At 44.0% G+C, this 17,558-nt stretch overlaps 1 pseudogene; it reads right to left on the bottom strand.

The window, feature by feature from the left end:
* Positions 1-413: 413 nt before the first annotated feature.
* LOC106603191 (UDP-glucuronosyltransferase 2B15-like) lies at positions 414-17,246 on the bottom strand (annotated as a pseudogene).
* Positions 17,247-17,558: the final 312 nt, after the last annotated feature.

The raw sequence follows: 17,558 nt of genomic DNA, 5'->3' as shown, positions 1-17,558 counted from the left end.
GATTTAACATTTATTAACACACATCTTTAACTGGTTTCAATTGTACTTTCAGCAGCAATAAAGACCAAGTGTTCCTTAAGCCATCTCTCTCATGTTCACTCCTCTGCTGTCCTCAAGTCTTCCTCTCATCTCAGGTAATTCATGAGGTCCACACTCTGACTCTATACTTCAGTTTCATCTCTCCCCTCTCATAATATTTTCCTCTTTCATACCATTATTAATGAAGACAGAGATGGGGGGAAGGATGAAATAAGGAGATTGTAAACCATTGAAAAGATGGATGAGAAAAATAAGATCAAAAGAGAGGGAAGATAAGATACAGTAGTGATAGAACAGGGGGAAGAGACGAGGAGAACAGATGGAAGGGATCAGGGAGGAGAGGGAGAGGACTGAAAGAGAGAGAGGAGGTTGGATCACAGGAAAGTGAGGCGAGGTGCTGCGTGGAGGCTTTGGGGGTGCTGGAGTGAGACAGTGTCCAGAGACAGGGCCATGTGTGGGGACAGTCGTCCTCTGTGGGTCCTTGCCCCCCTCTCCCCCATCTCGTCCACCCCCCTCCCGGTGCTAATTGATTCTGGCTGGGTAGGGCTGATTGGTGTGAGGACTCCTGGGGGTGGTCGGAGGGGAGAGACAGCTGTCCCTGAGTAGGGTGGCAGGGGACGACTCCCTCATTGTGACATGGCCACACCAACGCCCTCTACTGGGCTGGAGCAGAACTGCCCCAATCCCAGAACTGCTACACAGACAGACAGACAGACAGACAGACAGACAGACAGACAGACAGACAGACAGACAGACAGACAGACAGACAGACAGACAGACAGACAGACAGACAGACAGACAGACAGACAGACAGACAGACGAGTGAAATAATAAAGATTAGAATGAGAGAGAAGAGTGAAATAATAAAAAGAGTAGAATGAGAGAGAAGAGAATAAGAAGAATTTAAAAGATCTTGTTTGTGATGATCTGAATAGTGACTCAGGCCTTGAAACCAACCAAATCCACTGGAGCCACCTGTGCATAAACTAAACGGTCTGTTAATAATGACAGTGATTATAGAGGCTAGACAAAAATGAGCAGGTTAAACCAGATGAGGGTTACGTTATGATGGAATCCGGTAAATTACAGAAATGTGGTACTGCAAACAAGACCATGTGAATGATACATTTGATGACTTAAATTGAGTTTATCAATCAATCAAATGTATTTATAAAGCCCTTCTAACATCAAGTGATGTCCCAAAGTGCTGTACCGAAACCCAGCCTAAAACCCCAAACAGCAAGCAATGCAGGTGTAGAAGCACGGTGGCTAGGTAAAACTCCCTAGAAAGGCCGGAACCTAAGAAGAAACCTAGAGAGGAACCAGGCTATGAGGGGTGGCCTGTCCTCTTCTAGCTGTGCCGGGTGGAGATTATAACAGAACATGGCCAAGATGTTCAAATGTTCAAAGATGACCAGCAGGGTCAAATAATAATAATCAAAGTGGTTGTCGAGGGTGCAACAGGTCAGCACCTCAGGAGTAAATGTCAGTTGGCTTTTCATAGCCGATCATTCAGAGTATCTCTACCGCTCCTGCTGTCTCTGGAGAGTTGAAAACAGTCCGGGACAAGGTTGCACGTCCGGTGAACAGGTCAGGGTTCCATAGCCGCAGGCTGAACAGTTGAAACTGGAGCAGCAGCACGACCAGGTGGACTGGGGACAGCAAGGAGTCATCAGGTCAGGTAGTCCTGAGGCATGGGTCCTAGGGCTCAGGCCCTCCGAGAAAGAGAAAGAAAGAGACAGAGAGCATAAGAGAGAGAGAATTAGAGAGAGCATACTTAAATTCACACAGGACACCGGATAAGACAGGAGAAATACTCCAGATATAACAGACTGACCCTAGCCCCCCGACACGTAAACTATTGCAGCATAAATACTGGAGGCTGAGACAGGAGGGGTCGGGAGACACTGTGGCCCCGTCCGACGATACCCCAGGACAGGGCCAAACAGGCAGGATATAACCTTTATTAGCTATGTATAACAATTGTTCTGTGGGAAATGTCTGAACATGAATGGGAAAGTATGGGTTGTATGTAGACACTCAGCTTCATCTCCAGCAAGGTGTTTAAATCGCATCATCAGACAATAAAATGAAAAGTTGTTTCAACTGGTTGAAATCAAAGCATGAACAGATCATGCTGATGTGATGGTGTGGTGTGTACCAAGTGAATCAATGCATGTATTCACAAGTGTGAAAGGAAACAAAGCAGTACAGAGAAATACAGAGTGTGTGTGTGCTATTTGTCTTGAGATTGTGTGTGTTTGTGTGTGTGTGTTTAGTAATTGGCTGAATATTGAAGATAGTTTTGGTGCTGCCCTCACTAACATGGCAATAAAGCCCAAATAAGCAGTATTATTAAGAAACACCCAGTTGAAAGGCACAGAGGGGGTGGGAAAGAAAAAAAATAGAAAACTGAAAAGTATTGGACTTTTTCTTTGCTCATTTTTTGTCTTTAAAAGTCCAAATGACCACTCAAATTGGGTAGTGCATCATTTTCTGTCAAGCTGGTGAAAGGGTGGCGGACAGCCCTAATTCATCATTTAGTGATTTAATAGCTCAGAAATATATTAAAATAATAAAAAGAAGGCTGAAATGCCCTGGATCTGCGGTGATAAATAGCCCTCCCTGTACTGATCGGATTAGGGGCGCTAACAGATATATTGCGGTCAGGATTCACGCAGGCACGCGCAATTGTTTTCCAATAAAAAGTTGCATATTAAATTCCGACACAGAAAAGGAGGGGAGAGGTCCCTCCATCTCCAAACCCGAAAGAACAAGAGAGGGAAGGAGGAGAAAAGAAAGGAAAAATGACGAAGTCAGTCTTCACAGAATGCATTGGTTATGTTTTCTCACCATCTTGTGCTCACACACACACACTCTTGTGCGTAACGTGTTGTGTGAGGTCTCACTCCAGGGATAAGAAGACTCTAATTGTACACAGACTCATCGGGATGAGCTTAATTGTAATTAATTAGTTCATTTGTTTATGCAAATGTATGCAATTAAGTCGTATTGTTTACTAAACAGATCATTGTCTAAATCAGGGAGGTATGTTGTGAATCTGAAAGCAAATTATGTTCTGGTAATTAAGGCCATTAGTCCAAAAGTGTAATTAACAGTTCCTAATTAGGAAAATGTTCATTTCTGAGGATACCTGATATGTATGGTCTCCTCAGTTGGCAGCTGACAGACAGAGAGACAGTAAAGATAGCCAGGATTGGGGAGTCACCGAGTACATGTTATCTGATTTAAAGAACAAAAAAAATCAGATTACAGATACTTAAAAAAAACTAGATGATTACTTCTTGGATTACTAATTCAGAAAGGATGTTTGCGAAAAAAAGAAAGAAAAAAAAAGTACATAATGACACCTTTCTGTTTTCGAAAATGACATTCAATTCAGCGTTGAAAAAAGGTGCCAATTTGTTACCCCTGAGCGAGTCTGACCACAAGTCAGAGACCACTATGATGTCAGAGACCATTATGATGTCAGAGACCACTATGATGTCAGAGACCACTATGATGACACATCTAATGTGTTTGATGGATCCTTTTTGTCTTCTTCATATGGCTCTTTAGGGGAAAGCCATCCAAAAGTAACAGAAATGAATCAGATTACATTACTACAATTTGGTAATCCAAAAGTTACGTTACTGATTAAATGTTTGGACAGGTAACTAGTAACTGTAAGAGATTACATTTACAAAGTAACCTACCCAACCCGGAAGTTAGTTACAAAGAAAGAGGGGTAATGCTGATGTTTTCTATGCCAAAATAAGGCATATTTTGCTCTTCATATTATAGTTAAATAGGAGATGAGTAGGAGATGAGTAGTAGTAGAGTGTGTGTGTGTGTGTGTGTGTGTGTGTGTGTGTGTGTGTGTGTGTGTGTGTGTGTGTGTGTGTGTGTGTGTGTGTGTGTGTGTGTGTGTGTGTGTACATGCATGTGTGTGACTGAGGTCAGAGGTGTTGGCCACATAGGGGTTAAATCATTTTCATTATTACTTCTGAGATCGGCCTGAGGGGATGCAAGTATGAACGATTAGAGGAAGACGGAGAGAACGAGAGAGAGGAGGGAGGGAGAAAAAGAGCGACTGCAGGGTCTTATAAATCATAAGAATCATAACCCCGGGACACACGATGACAAAGAGGGGGGAGACGAGACACAGTGCAGGAGGAGAGGACGACCCAGAGAAAAGAAGGATGGATAACGGAGAGAGCAGACAAAGACCGGTGTTTTAGAAAGAGAAGGGAAAACGACTAGAGGGAGAAAGAAAGGCAGAGGGAGGGTCTTATGTCTAAGGGATGCCAATTTGGGTGTAGACCATTCATCTGGTGTTGGTGTATAATCAGTAATAGTATCTGAGTTGTTCAGCTAGTCTGTGTGTGTGTGCGTGCGTGCATGCGTGCGGGCGTGTGTGCGTGCAGTGTGTGTGTGTGTGTGTGTGTGTGTGTGTGTGTGTGTGTGTGTGTGTGTGTGTGTGTGTGTGCGTGTGTGTGTGTGTGCGCATGCGGGTGTGTGTGAGAGAAAGGTGCTCAGATATGAGCTATTTCAAGCTTCAACTCAATCTAACAGATCTTGATAAAAATATATGTTTGAAAAGCACAAAGAGAATGGTGTTAGTGTGTTGTGGCTTACATTCTGTGTGATAAACACTGAACCTGCACAGTCGGGTGGACGTAGAGAATGACATTTAACACTGTGTGTGGAGTAATGTTTGTGAATATCTCGGAGAGTGAGAGCGAGCACATTATTAGACCATGAAACATGAAATGAAAAATCTTCACATCTCTTCCTCATAATAACAAATGAAATCAGGACGACAGTAGGCAAAGCTTAAGAATGGTAGAGAACATGCTGAACGTAGACTTAGAGTCAATTATTTTTACCGCTCTCTCGTAAGGCTCGTTATACCAGACACCATCCACATTAGGGAAGTGAAGAGCCCAATTTGTTTCAACGCAAGAATTTTGAGAAGAGCGGAATGGAAATGGGGTGAGAGGGGGCAGTTGAAGAGGAGAGGAGAAATGAGGAGTAAGGATGACTTGTTTTGGGACAGTGAGCGGCCCTAAAGGAATTTAGACAGGAGGATTTCATGTGAGAAACAAATCAACAACAAGTTAACTGTTATGGAAACAGTTGAGAGACGTGTAATACTGAGCGAGGAAAATAGAGGTGTGTTTGTGTGAGTGTGCGTGCGTGTGTGTCAGTCAGCGAAAGGGTTTTGAGAGTGACAGGGAAGATTAATGTGGCGATATGAATGGTCAGGCTAGGAGGGAAGGGTTTGATCATGGTGTCTTACTCTAATTGGTTTTCAGTTTTAATCTCTTCATGGTTCAAACAAATAGGGCAGTTTGATTAGCACTAAGTAGGCTGCTGTAATACGTTTCTGTGACCTGCAGGATTCCTCATCGCTTGAATACAGGCTAATGACCTTGCTATCTTAAACTGATATTAAGACCATCTCTCTCCCCCTCCTCCCGCTCTCTCTCTCTCTCTCTCTCTCTCTCTGTGTGTTTGTGTATGCCTACTTGCGGACTTGTCCCTTCCCACTTTCTCTCCCTCTCTTAAGACAAAGCTAATGAAAACAGCAATTTGTGAGAGCAGCGTCTTCATTGCTATTCCCATCATCTCCAACCAACCGGGGGGTAGGAGGGGAGAGGAGGAGGGAGGGAGAGACAGCTTATAATGAGATAAGAGGAGTCATTAGAAACTTACATTAGTGACTACAGTCCTTCTCAGTGTGCATCTTCAGTTAGCTACAGCGATATTCCATTCTACATCCTTCAATCTATTTATTTGCATGTGTTTTTTTCCATATTTATTTTTTCTCTATGCTGTATGAACACTTCATCCAGGCTAGCCATCTATGTATGAATAGATTGGGCGGCAGGTAGCTTAGTGGTTAGAGCATTGGACTAGTAACCGAAAGGTTTCTAGATCGAATCCCTGAGCTGACAAGGTAAAAATCTGTTGTTCTACCCCTGAACAAGGCAGTTAACCCACTGTTCCTAAGCTGTAATTGTAAATAAGAATTTGTTCTTAACTGACTTGTGTAGTTAAATAAAGGTAAAGTGAATGTTTGACTCTGAAAGATGAAAGCTCAGTGTAGGGATCTCATCTGATGTGTTACTCTGTCTCCCTCTGCTGGTGATTTTAGGATAACACAAATATCCCTATAGCAGTCAGTCATATTTCTCTGAAATCACGTTGAATACTTAATTGTTTCATAGAATCTTGAACAGTCATTTAATGTTTTTACTCTCCATAAATAGCGAACTTGTAAATGGGTGGAAAACGTGGTTAAGGTTAAGACCAGAGTGAGTTCATGCTTGCTGTAATTTGATTATTCAATTTGAGTTCAATTTGTAATGATAAAAGCAACCTTAAGAGGTGATGCTGCATAACAGAGGGACAAGTAGAATATGTCAGAGTGAATGAACTAGAGAAGGGAGGAAAAGAGGAAAAAAACTAACAAGAAACAATGGTAAGTTGGGGAGAAAAAGGGGACGGAATGGGACAATGATGGAGAGACTGGAAGTAAGTGAAAAAATATTAAATGAAGTAGTAGATAAGAGAAAAGAATAGTTTTAAGTTCATAGGGATTGCCAAGACAAGCATTTCATAGCACTCAGCAGAGTTCCTCTCAGGTTTTAGTCCTGCTCTGGAGAGAAGCGTCGGATGGTGTTGTCGATTAAATCTCTGAACTCTGAGACACGGGTGTAGACAGACGGATTTGCTCCACAGTCTCTTACAAAACTTGAAATCCTGGCCAGTGCAAAATGGCAGTGATTTTGACAAATCAGATGTCCCCCAGAATCTCCCTGCAAATACAGTATAACACACACACCGGAAAATTAAAGGAGAATAAATGCATTGCATTTGTATCATACCTATACATTGGACGCAATTACTGTAATCACTGTATTTTTTATGCATAAGAAATACATGCCTTTCTCTCCTCAGTAACTATCAATCAATCATTTCTCCACTGAGTGATAGACTAACAAAGCAGATGCCATTCCCCATCCGTCCAGCACACATTATGGATGGTGTGACTTCAGGGTGTGTCCTCAAACAGACATCATTAGCCTCAACTAGGGCATACTCTCCTACACTTCTACTCTTCTACTCTTCTTGAAGAATCTTTGGAGGCGTCAAAACGACTGGAAAAAATAGGGAATAACAAATGTTAAAGAGACGCCTCATAGGTTCTTATTTTCTTTTGTCATTGTGTAGTTTCTGTTATTACTACTTGCAAAACACATTCAATTTACAGACAGTGCTCAGGTCTCTGATTTGCTCGGAGATACAGTATACCTGTCACTGTGTTGTCCCTATCTGTGTCTTGGGATACTTTCGTAGATTGAAACTTAATAGTACCATAATAGTAAACATAAATATACCAGTTTACTACACATACTGGAGTCAATATTCAGCCTTGGAGATGCAGTAAGAGATGATGAATACTGTAGAGTCAGAAGGACAACAGAGGAGGGAAATTCTTGCCATTGTGGATGCTACAAAGAGTTGAACGGTCAATATGGAGTACGACAACATTAAACATGCTTTCTCGACAACCCACAATCACGTTGTTTTGACTGGTCTTTTGTGTGTGTGTGTGTGTGTGTGTGTCTCTGTGTGTGTGTGTGTGTGTGTGTGTGTGTGTGTGTGTGTGTGTGTACGAGAGAGAAAGAGAAAGAAAAGATTGAGATACTTTTCTTAGGAATCAAGTGAATGCAACATGAGTTACCACATAACTGGTAATGGTGGACTGTCACGTTGATTAATGCAAAATAGGTGTAGATATCAAAGACCAAACTGACTGTGGTCGTTGTGGCAGCTGAGAGATGAGAACCACGATGTACACTTCATTTTCAGTAAGACTACACAGCAATGTTCATGCAGTAGCAGTGGAGGCTCCTCAGAGGAGGAAGGGGAGGACCATCCTCCTCAGTGAATTTCATAAAAATAAAAATAGTAAAACATTTAAAAAGTTATCCTTTTTAGATAAAACTATACTAAATATATTCACATGTCACCAAATAATTGATTGAAACACACTGTTTTGCAAGAACGGTCTACAGTAGCCTCAACAGCACTTCGTAGGGTAGCACCATGGTGTAGCCGGAGGACAGCTAGCTTCCGTCCTCCTCTTGCTACATTGACTTCAATATAAAACCTCAGAGTCTCTTGGTTCTCACACCCTTCCATAGACTTACACAGTAATTATGACAACTTCCAGAGGACATCCTCCAACTCATCAGACCTCTTGCAGCATTTACATTTACATTTTAGTCATTTAGCAGACGCTCTTATCCAGAGCGACTTACAAATTGGTGCATTCACCTATAATATCCAGTGGAACAACCACTTTACAATAGTGCATCTAAATCTTTTAAGGGGGGGGTTAGAAGGATTACTTTATCCTATCCCAGGTATTCCTTGAAGAGGTGGGGTTTCAGGTGTCTCCGGAAGGTGGTGATTGACTCCGCTGTCCTGGCGTCGTGAGGGAGCTTGTTCCACCATTGGGGTGCCAGAGCAGCGAACAGTTTTGACTGGGCTGAGCGGGAACTGTGCTTCCTCAGAGGTAGGGAGGCGAGCAGGCCAGAGGTGGATGAACGGAGTGCCCTTGTTTGGGTGTAGGGCCTGATCAGAGCCTGAAGGTACGGAGGTGCCGTTCCCCTCACAGCTCCGTAGGCAAGCACCATGGTCTTGTAGCGGATGCGAGCTTCGACTGGAAGCCAGTGGAGAGAGCGGAGGAGCGGGGTGACGTGAGAGAACTTGGGAAGGTTGAACACCAGACGGGCTGCGGCGTTCTGGATGAGTTGTAGGGGTTTAATGGCACAGGCAGGGAGCCCAGCCAACAGCGAGTTGCAGTAATCCAGACGGGAGATGACAAGTGCCTGGATTAGGACCTGCGCCGCTTCCTGTGTGAGGCAGGGTCGTACTCTGCGAATGTTGTAGAGCATGAACCTACAGGATCGGGTCACCGCCTTGATGTTGGTGGAGAACGACAGGGTGTTGTCCAGGGTCACGCCAAGGCTCTTAGCACTCTGGGAGGAGGACACAAGGGAGTTGTCAACCGTGATGGCGAGATCATGGAACGGGCAGTCCTTCCCCGGGAGGAAGAGCAGCTCCGTCTTGCCGAGGTTCAGCTTGAGGTGGTGATCCGTCATCCACACTGATATGTCTGCCAGACATGCAGAGATGCGATTCGCCACCTGGTTGTCAGAAGGGGGAAAGGAGAAGATTAATTGTGTGTCATCTGCGTAGCAATGATATGAGAGACCATGTGAGGATATGACAAAGCCAAGTGACTTGGTGTATAGCGAGAATAGGAGTGGGCCAAGAACAGAGCCCTGGGGGACACCAGTGGTGAGAGCACGTGGTGCGGAGACAGATTCTCGCCACGCCACCTGGTAGGAGCGACCTGTCAGGTAGGACGCAATCCAAGCGTGCGCGGTGCCGGAGATGCCCAGCTCGGAGAGGGTGGAGAGGAGGATCTGATGGTTCACGGTATCAAAGGCAGCAGATAGGTCTAGAAGGATGAGAGCAGAGGAGAGAGAGTTAGCTTTAGCAGTGCGGAGAGCCTCCGTGACACAGAGAAGAGCAGTCTCAGTTGAATGCCCAGTCTTGAAACCTGACTGATTAGGATCAAGAAGGTCATTCTGAGAGAGATAGCAAGAGAGCTGGCCAAGCACGGCGCGTTCAAGAGTTTTGGAGAGAAAGGAAAGAAGGGATACTGGCCTGTAGTTGTTGACATCGGAGGGATCGAGTGTAGGTTTTTTTCAGAAGGGGTGCAACTCTCGCTCTCTTGAAGACGGAAGGGACGTAGCCAGCGGTCAAGGATGCGTTGATGAGCGAGGTGAGGTAGGGGAGAAGATCTCCGGAAATGGTCTGGAGAAGAGAGGAGGGGATAGGGTCAAGTGGGCAGGTTGTTGGGCGGCCGGCCGTCACAAGACGCGAGATTTCATCTGGAGAGAGAGGGGAGAAAGAGGTCAAAGCACAGGGTAGGGCAGTGTGAGCAGGACCAGCAGTGTCGTTTGACTTAGCAACGAGGATCGGATGTCGTCAACCTTCTTTTCAAAATGGTTGACGAAGTCATCCGCAGAGAGGGAGGAGGGGGGGAGGGGGAGGAGGATTCAGGAGGGAGGAGAAGGTAGCAAAGAGCTTCCTAGGGTTAGAGGCAGATGCTTGGAGTTTAGAGTGGTAGAAAGTGGCTTTAGCAGCAGAGACAGAAGAGGAAAATGTAGAGAGGAGGGAGTGAAAGGATGCCAGGTCCGCAGGGAGGCGAGTTTTCCTCCATTTCCGCTCGGCTGCCCGGAGCCCTGTTCTGTGAGCTCGCAGTGAGTCGTCGAGCCACGGAGCAGGAGGGGAGGACCGAGCCGGCCTGGAGGATAGGGGACAGAGGAAATCAAAGGATGCAGAGAGGGAGGAGAGGAGGGTTGAGGAGGCAGAATCAGGAGATAGGTTGGAGAAGGTTTGAGCAGAGGGAAGAGATGATAGGATGGAAGAGGAGAGAGTAGCGGGAGAGAGAGAGCGAAGGTTGGGACGGCGCAATACCATCCGAGTAGGGGGAGAGTGAGAAGTGTTGGATGAGAGCGAGAGGGAAAAGGATACAAGGTAGTGGTCGGAGACTTGGAGGGGAGTTGCAATGAGATTAGTGGAAGAACAGCATCTAGTAAAGATGAGGTCAAGCGTATTGCCTGCCTTGTGAGTAGGGGGGGGAAGGTGAGAGGGTGAGGTCGAAAGAGGAGAGGAGTGGAAAGAAGGAGGCATAGAGGAATGAGTCGAAGGTAGACGTGGGGAGGTTAAAGTCACCCAGAACTGTGAGAGGTGAGCCATCCTCAGGAAAGGAACTTATCAAGGCGTCAAGCTCATTGATGAACTCTCCAAGGGAACCTGGAGGGCGATAAATGATAAGGATGTTAAGCTTGAAAGGGCTGGTAACTGTGACAGCATGGAATTCAAATGAGGAGATAGACAGATGGGTCAGGGGAGAAAGAGAGAATGTCCACTTGGGAGAGATGAGGATTCCAGTGCCACCACCCCGCTGGCTCGATGCTCTACATGCTCAACATGAACTGACATGTTGTCCACCCAATCAAAGTATCAGAGAATGAATCTAGCACTGAAAGCATAAGCTACAGCTAGCTAGCACTGCAGTGCATAACATGTGGTGAGTAGATGACTCAAAGAGAGAAAGACAATAATAGTTGAACAGTTTAGAACAAATTAATTTCTTCAAAAATGAAGGAAAAGCAAACTTTCAGTTTCACTTAGCTAGCAAATGCAGCTAGCTAGTTTAGTCTACTCAAAACACCCTGCTCAAACAGAGGGATGCTAAGTTAGCTAGCTGGCTATGACTATCCAACACAACACTGGAACTCTTCCAAGTCAAGGTAAGCTTTTAGTTTTATGAATTTATTGCCACAGGGGTCCGCCAGTTTAACCGCTAAACTGCTTAGTAACTGTAACGTAACTGCATGATTGCAGCAGATTTACTCTAAAGCATTAGTTCTATTAGCTATGTTGACTAGGACGTTACTTTAGCTAATATGGTGACAACGATGTAGGCTGTGTGTAGTGGTTATGATATGGTTTGGCTTGGAAAGTTTTTTTCGCCTGGTTACATAAGGCTGATGTGTTGTGCATTGAAGTCCACAAACAAAGGGAAAATGTGAGAGGAGCAGAGAGCATAGATGTGAGAAGGAATGCAAAGTGGCTGCTATGAAAGTGAACTGTGTTTATGCGTGATCAGGGGTGTATTTATTCCACCAATTCTGTTGAAAACATTTCTTAAATGGAAGCAAACGGAACAAAACACAGATAAACATACAGCTAGAAGAGGCAGTATTGAATGTGTCACTGTCTTTCCATGTGTCACTGTCTGTAACCTCAAAATGTTCTCTCGACCTGTGTGCAACTACATTGTAAACTTTCATTTATAAGCTAGGTTGTAACAACTTCATGATGGGTGCAGGGAAAATTAGAGTATCACGTAGTAGCCTAAACCTATCGATGTTACATTGAACTGGGTGAATGGACTATGAATGACAGTCATCCAATACGGTGTAATAGAAATAAGGCCATGCTCATGAGAAAAAGATTGTCCTCCCTCATCATAAACGGCACTGACCGCCACTGTTGAAATAGTAAACAATCACTTCAGATATTATTAGATGCATTGTTAAGCCATCACCAATTGACTTAAAACACATAAATCCCATTCTGATTTTTTATATTCATGTGCTCAAAAACAAATGTATCAGTTTCTACATATCATTTTGTTTTTAGATTCGTCTTAGAACATAAACAAAACAATACTAGACAATCTTATTTTCAGCACGTTTCATGCTGCTCTGTACTTTTTAGACAGGTATTTTGTCACTGGTGAGATAAGCTTTCTTTCAGCAAACAACTGAAAGTGACAGCAATCAAATGTATGGGACAATGCACTATGCAACCTGCATTATGTACCAGTATTGTTTATCAAATCAAATCTATTTCTAAAGCCCTTTTTACATCAGCAGATGTCACAAAGTGCTTACACAGAAACCCAGCCTAAAACCCCAAAAAGCAATCAATGCAGATGTAGAAGCACCTTTTGCATATGATCCAAAGAGAATTGTGAGTAAGAAATACAGTACAACTTTTGTTTGACTTCGTTTTTTAAATCTCCATCAAAACATCTGTATCTTAGGACCAGGTCTCCCAGTTTACTACGTTTTGCTCTTCACTATCTGGGTTTTCTCCGTTTTTTTCCTATCTGCATGGGACATTTTCTCTGTTTTTTCCTATCTGCATGGGACATTTTCTCTGTTTTTTCCTATCTGCATGGGACATTTTCTCTGTTTTTTCCTATCTGCATGGGACATTTTCTCTGTTTTTTCCTATCTGCATGGGACATTTTCTCTGTTTTTTCCTATCTGCATGGGACATTTTCTCAGTTTTTTTAATATCTGCATGGGACATTTTCTCTGTTTTCTTTTCATCTAGTTGTGTGTTTTCCACTTTTATCCCTTTGTTTTAGGTTTGTTCTCTATCTTCATGTTCTCTGGATGGGGCACTGACTTCTTGGACCTTCGTTTGAGTAGCACTCTGACAAAGGAGAACAGAGCCCCTACAGAGCCCAGTGGGATGGTCAGTAGTAGAGCCAGTGCATAAATGCTGAAGTAGGAGTACCAGCAGGGGCGAAAATCTGATATCAACTTTGGAGGGGACAATTACATTACATTTTCTCAAGAGCAATTCCTGAGGGGGACACCAAAAGTAGTGCTGTAACACATAGCCTACGTTTCATATGGTAAATGTATATTGAGGAACCAAAGAAATAAGGTGTTTGCCGTACTCCTAACTACCGGTACCCAAAACTACACAACTAATCACAACAGCAATACCATTGCCTTTAACAAATCTTAGTTCAGTCACCAGTTTAAGTTGAGAGTGGGGGTATCCATGGCATTTTCCAATTATGTTCCTATTTTACAAGTCCAAAAAATGGAGAACCTTTCATAATGTTGCCAAACAAAGACTCAACAAACTTACCTGAGACTCCCTGTCTCTGCCAGTTTGTCCCTGCATATCTGTCCCCAACTCTGCTGTCTGTGTGCCATCTGTTGCCTGCTCTGCCTAATGACATCATTGTGAAACATTTCCATTAGAATTTCATTTCTTTCTTATGAACATTTTATCAACTAGTCTTTGAGATATTAGGCTACTAGGGTTCTTACTATGCGTTTTGGTGTACTGAAAAATACTCTGATGTCCGTCTTTTATTTTTCTGCCATTTTTCTACCTGGCTGGCTGGCTGGCTACACACACACACAGTGTGTAGGTTATTTACAGTAGGAGATGGGCTTCTATCATCTTATCTTCTATCATTCTATTTGGGCTTCGATCTAAAAGGTAGCTAGCAAATGTGAAACGGATTAAAATGACAAGAGTTGACAGCTGTATGAGTTCACCATTTACACAACATATGCTGCAACCTTTTGTAATTTTAATAGTTTGTTTCATATTGGCTGGCTTCCAACAATAGCTGAATTTGCAAAGCTAGCGAGCACCAATTCAGTGGTGTTTGCTATAATCTTTGCTACCCGGGTTAAATAAAGGTGAAATAAAATATATAAATAAAAGTTCCCTTGCGACAATTTAGCTTTTGCAACGAGACCATTAAATATATTTAAAACAATGGTAGAAGAGAGTGTAGTTCTGTTCAGTTTATCGCTAACCTTATCACAGGGACTTTGAAGCACTAACTTACATGCATGCTGATCTTGGAATAAATTGACGATAGCAAAGATTCCATCTTTGACGACGCCACATAAATGGAATAGGTACTAGCTAGCTTAATAGTTAATATTTGCGCGCTAGCTCTGCATATTCAGCTAGTGTGTGTGCGCGATTGACTGGATTAACCTCACGTCAGTTACGTGCATTGAGTGCCTTTCAGACAGTAGATACGACCTCTACATTACCTCGCAAGCTAAGGAACTGGCAGTGGATCAAACCATTGTGAGGCAAAGGGTGGGGGGGTCGCAATCTTTTGAAACTTAAAAACGAGCTATTAAGTGTCTATAATCAGCACAATTGCTTTCATTGTGTATTATTAATATTATTTAAATTACATAGTTATGTTTCAGTGATATATTGGGGGGGACAAATCATATTTTTCCCAGGATGGGGGGGTCGTGTCCCCCCCGTCCCCCCCGGGATTTCCGTCCCTGAGTACCAGAGCATGCTGTAGGTCTCAGTACAGAGGTGGACAGCTCCACCCAGAAGGCAGCACGCTCCAAGGGGTGGAGAAGCTGGTCTCGGTTTAAAGTGCAGTCTCTTCATGCTGCGCTGGTAAGAGGGGTTCTTCAGGACGTCCTGCAGCGCCTCCAGGAACTCCCGTTCAGTGAGCGTGGCTGCATCCAGCACCCGGGCCGCCCTGCTGGCTTGGAAACGCAAACAGGTTGTCCTGCTGGTCAAACAGCAGAGGCAGGCCCAGCACAGGGACACCTTGGTAAATGGCCTCATAGACACCGTTGGTGCCTCCATGGGCCACAAATGCACAGGTCTTTGGGTGGCCAGGAGGTCATTCTGCAGGAGCCGTCCAGTAAAAGGGTGTTGTTCCCTAGAGAGGACGGTTTTTCTCCCATGAACTCCACACCACCTTCTGTGGCAGTTGGGCGAAGGCGGCAGCGACAGCCTCAGTCACCTCCTTAGGCTGGAGCAGAGATGAGGGTGCCCAGGGACAACCCAACCACCCCCTGCTCCCCAGAGCTCTGCATGAACCCCCTCATGTAGACCACATTAGGCATACTGGGCCACAGAAACTCAAACACAAGTCCACCCTCATCAGCCACACATCACCTGACTGCTGCATGGGCAGCAAGTCACTCCCTATGGGGAATATTGATCCACTGGAGGAGACCCATGTTGTCAGTGAGCCCAGAGCCTGGTACAGGCACATACGAGATAGGAGAGGGGGCTATGGAGAAATGGTCCTCTCCAAAGCTCATCCAGTACACACTGTAGACCATGGTTGAAGAAATTCGCTAAGATGATACCAGCATGCATGCCAAGGTCTGTGAGCATGAGGTCAAAGCTTGAGTCCTTGAGCTGTGCCATCAGTCCTTCAGCATAATGGAGAGAATGGTGATGGTGGAGCTGTGGGCATCTCTCTGATCTGGACCAGGCCTGTGTCCCTCCAGGACATTACGCACAGCCTGCTCAAAAAGGCTGAGGTCGAACTCTGTATCCTCCAGCTTCACCGTGACTGAGGTGTAGTGTGGTGAGCTCTCCCTGACGAACCAGCTGTCAGCCTGTCGTATGATGGTCATCTGTTGGCCCCGCCCATGGAGTTCCTTCACCAGCACCTCCATGTTGACCCAATGGCTATCATCCATAGGGAACACCAGGATCCTGCTGCCATGGCAACTAGGGGCTGGTGTGAGAAGGAGGAGCAACAACGGGAGGAGGAGCCAGACAGCTGGGCAGGACCAGGGCTCTCAGCACTCTCAGACATTTCTTTCATCTAACAGAAACAAGATCGTAGTCATGGGAAATGGCAATAATGTACACAAAAGTGTATCTATTTTTATAATAGCAAAAAAAAATCATGCAATGCATAATAGTAGTACAAGTACAGTATTTTAAGATGTAGAATATATATTTGGAAGGTTGGAATGAGTTGTAAAATAAACTTTAAATGTTTTATATCATTCTTACAAATGAATGATTACATTCTGTATTTTGAATTTGATTGCTGTGTTGTCTAGGTTTTTCTAGTTAGGACAGACTTGCGGGTGGCACACAGATGGGCACCTGAAAAGCAACCAACCAAGCAGGGCCCATGAGCTCCACTAAGGGCAGACAGGTACTCTATCTGAACTCTCCCAAGGTGGAGTAGGCAAAGCAAGGACAGCACCAGAAACCATAGCAACCTACACAAACAGTCAGACACCTCATCAACAGAGAGAGCAACAACAATACCACTCTTTTGAGACACTATTAGTTTTGTAACTCTTACTACAAGGAGTAAAAACAGTCATAGCCTGATCGTGTCTGTAATTCGTCAGTGTTACAGTGGTGGCTTTGTGAAAGGATACTCTGAGCATAGGGGCTGATGGGATATGATTTCCAATGGATACTCACAGGAATGAATGTCCAGACAGCAGTCGAAGTGGCCGGTATTCCAGCCCTTCAGAAAAGGTGCTGCCACCTGCTGATGGACTATGATATTTGCTGCATGGTGATCAGACCTGCATGCAGACACAATGACAAGGAAGACAACACTCTTAATAGTCCTTTTCTTGTGGGGGACAATATGTCTTGTAATAACACAGAAGTAGCGAGATACAACAGACTTTACATATATGCTGTATATTGTTGGCTTTTTACTCAAGTGACCCAAGGATTTGGTTTTGTTTACATAGCATCAGCATTGCTGAGGGAACAAAAATGGATGTGGTTGGAATGCTGTTAACAAGCCTAAATCACCTAAAAGTAACATTAAAGCTGGATAGAGATGCAGCATCATGACGTCTTCAATATTTTCAAAATAAGTATTGTTTTAATTGTTGTGCTCCTATTGAGTTGTATGTTCACATGATATTGCTTCAACATGCTTCAACATGCTTCAGTAGTATGCTTCCCCAGGCTCTAAATGTCAACTTTCTATTGTTCTCTAAGATCTAGCAGAATATACCTGGCATCTTGTGGGTTGGCATTTTAAAATGGTTTTTCAGCATCAAGTTCAAACCTAATTATTGGCTGCACTGTAAATCATTCAAGGTGGTCCAACTCAAAAATATTGAGTTCCACTTCTTTTTGAACTTCACCTAACATTTGTGTTGCATGCAATTCACATTTGGAGTTGACCAAAACTTTTTCTGAGTCAACGAGACAAGTTGGGAAATAGCAAGTGATAGACAGATGACTGATACAAAATAAAAACAAAATAAAAGTAAATTACTGTTCTACTAATAGAATCCACTTCCTTTCTAATTTCAGCCATGGTTCAATTA

Source organism: Salmo salar, chromosome ssa04, assembly GCF_905237065.1.
Source record: "Salmo salar chromosome ssa04, Ssal_v3.1, whole genome shotgun sequence".
NCBI classification, from domain to species: domain Eukaryota; kingdom Metazoa; phylum Chordata; class Actinopteri; order Salmoniformes; family Salmonidae; genus Salmo; species Salmo salar.
This window is presented reverse-complemented; position numbering and strand designations above follow the sequence as displayed.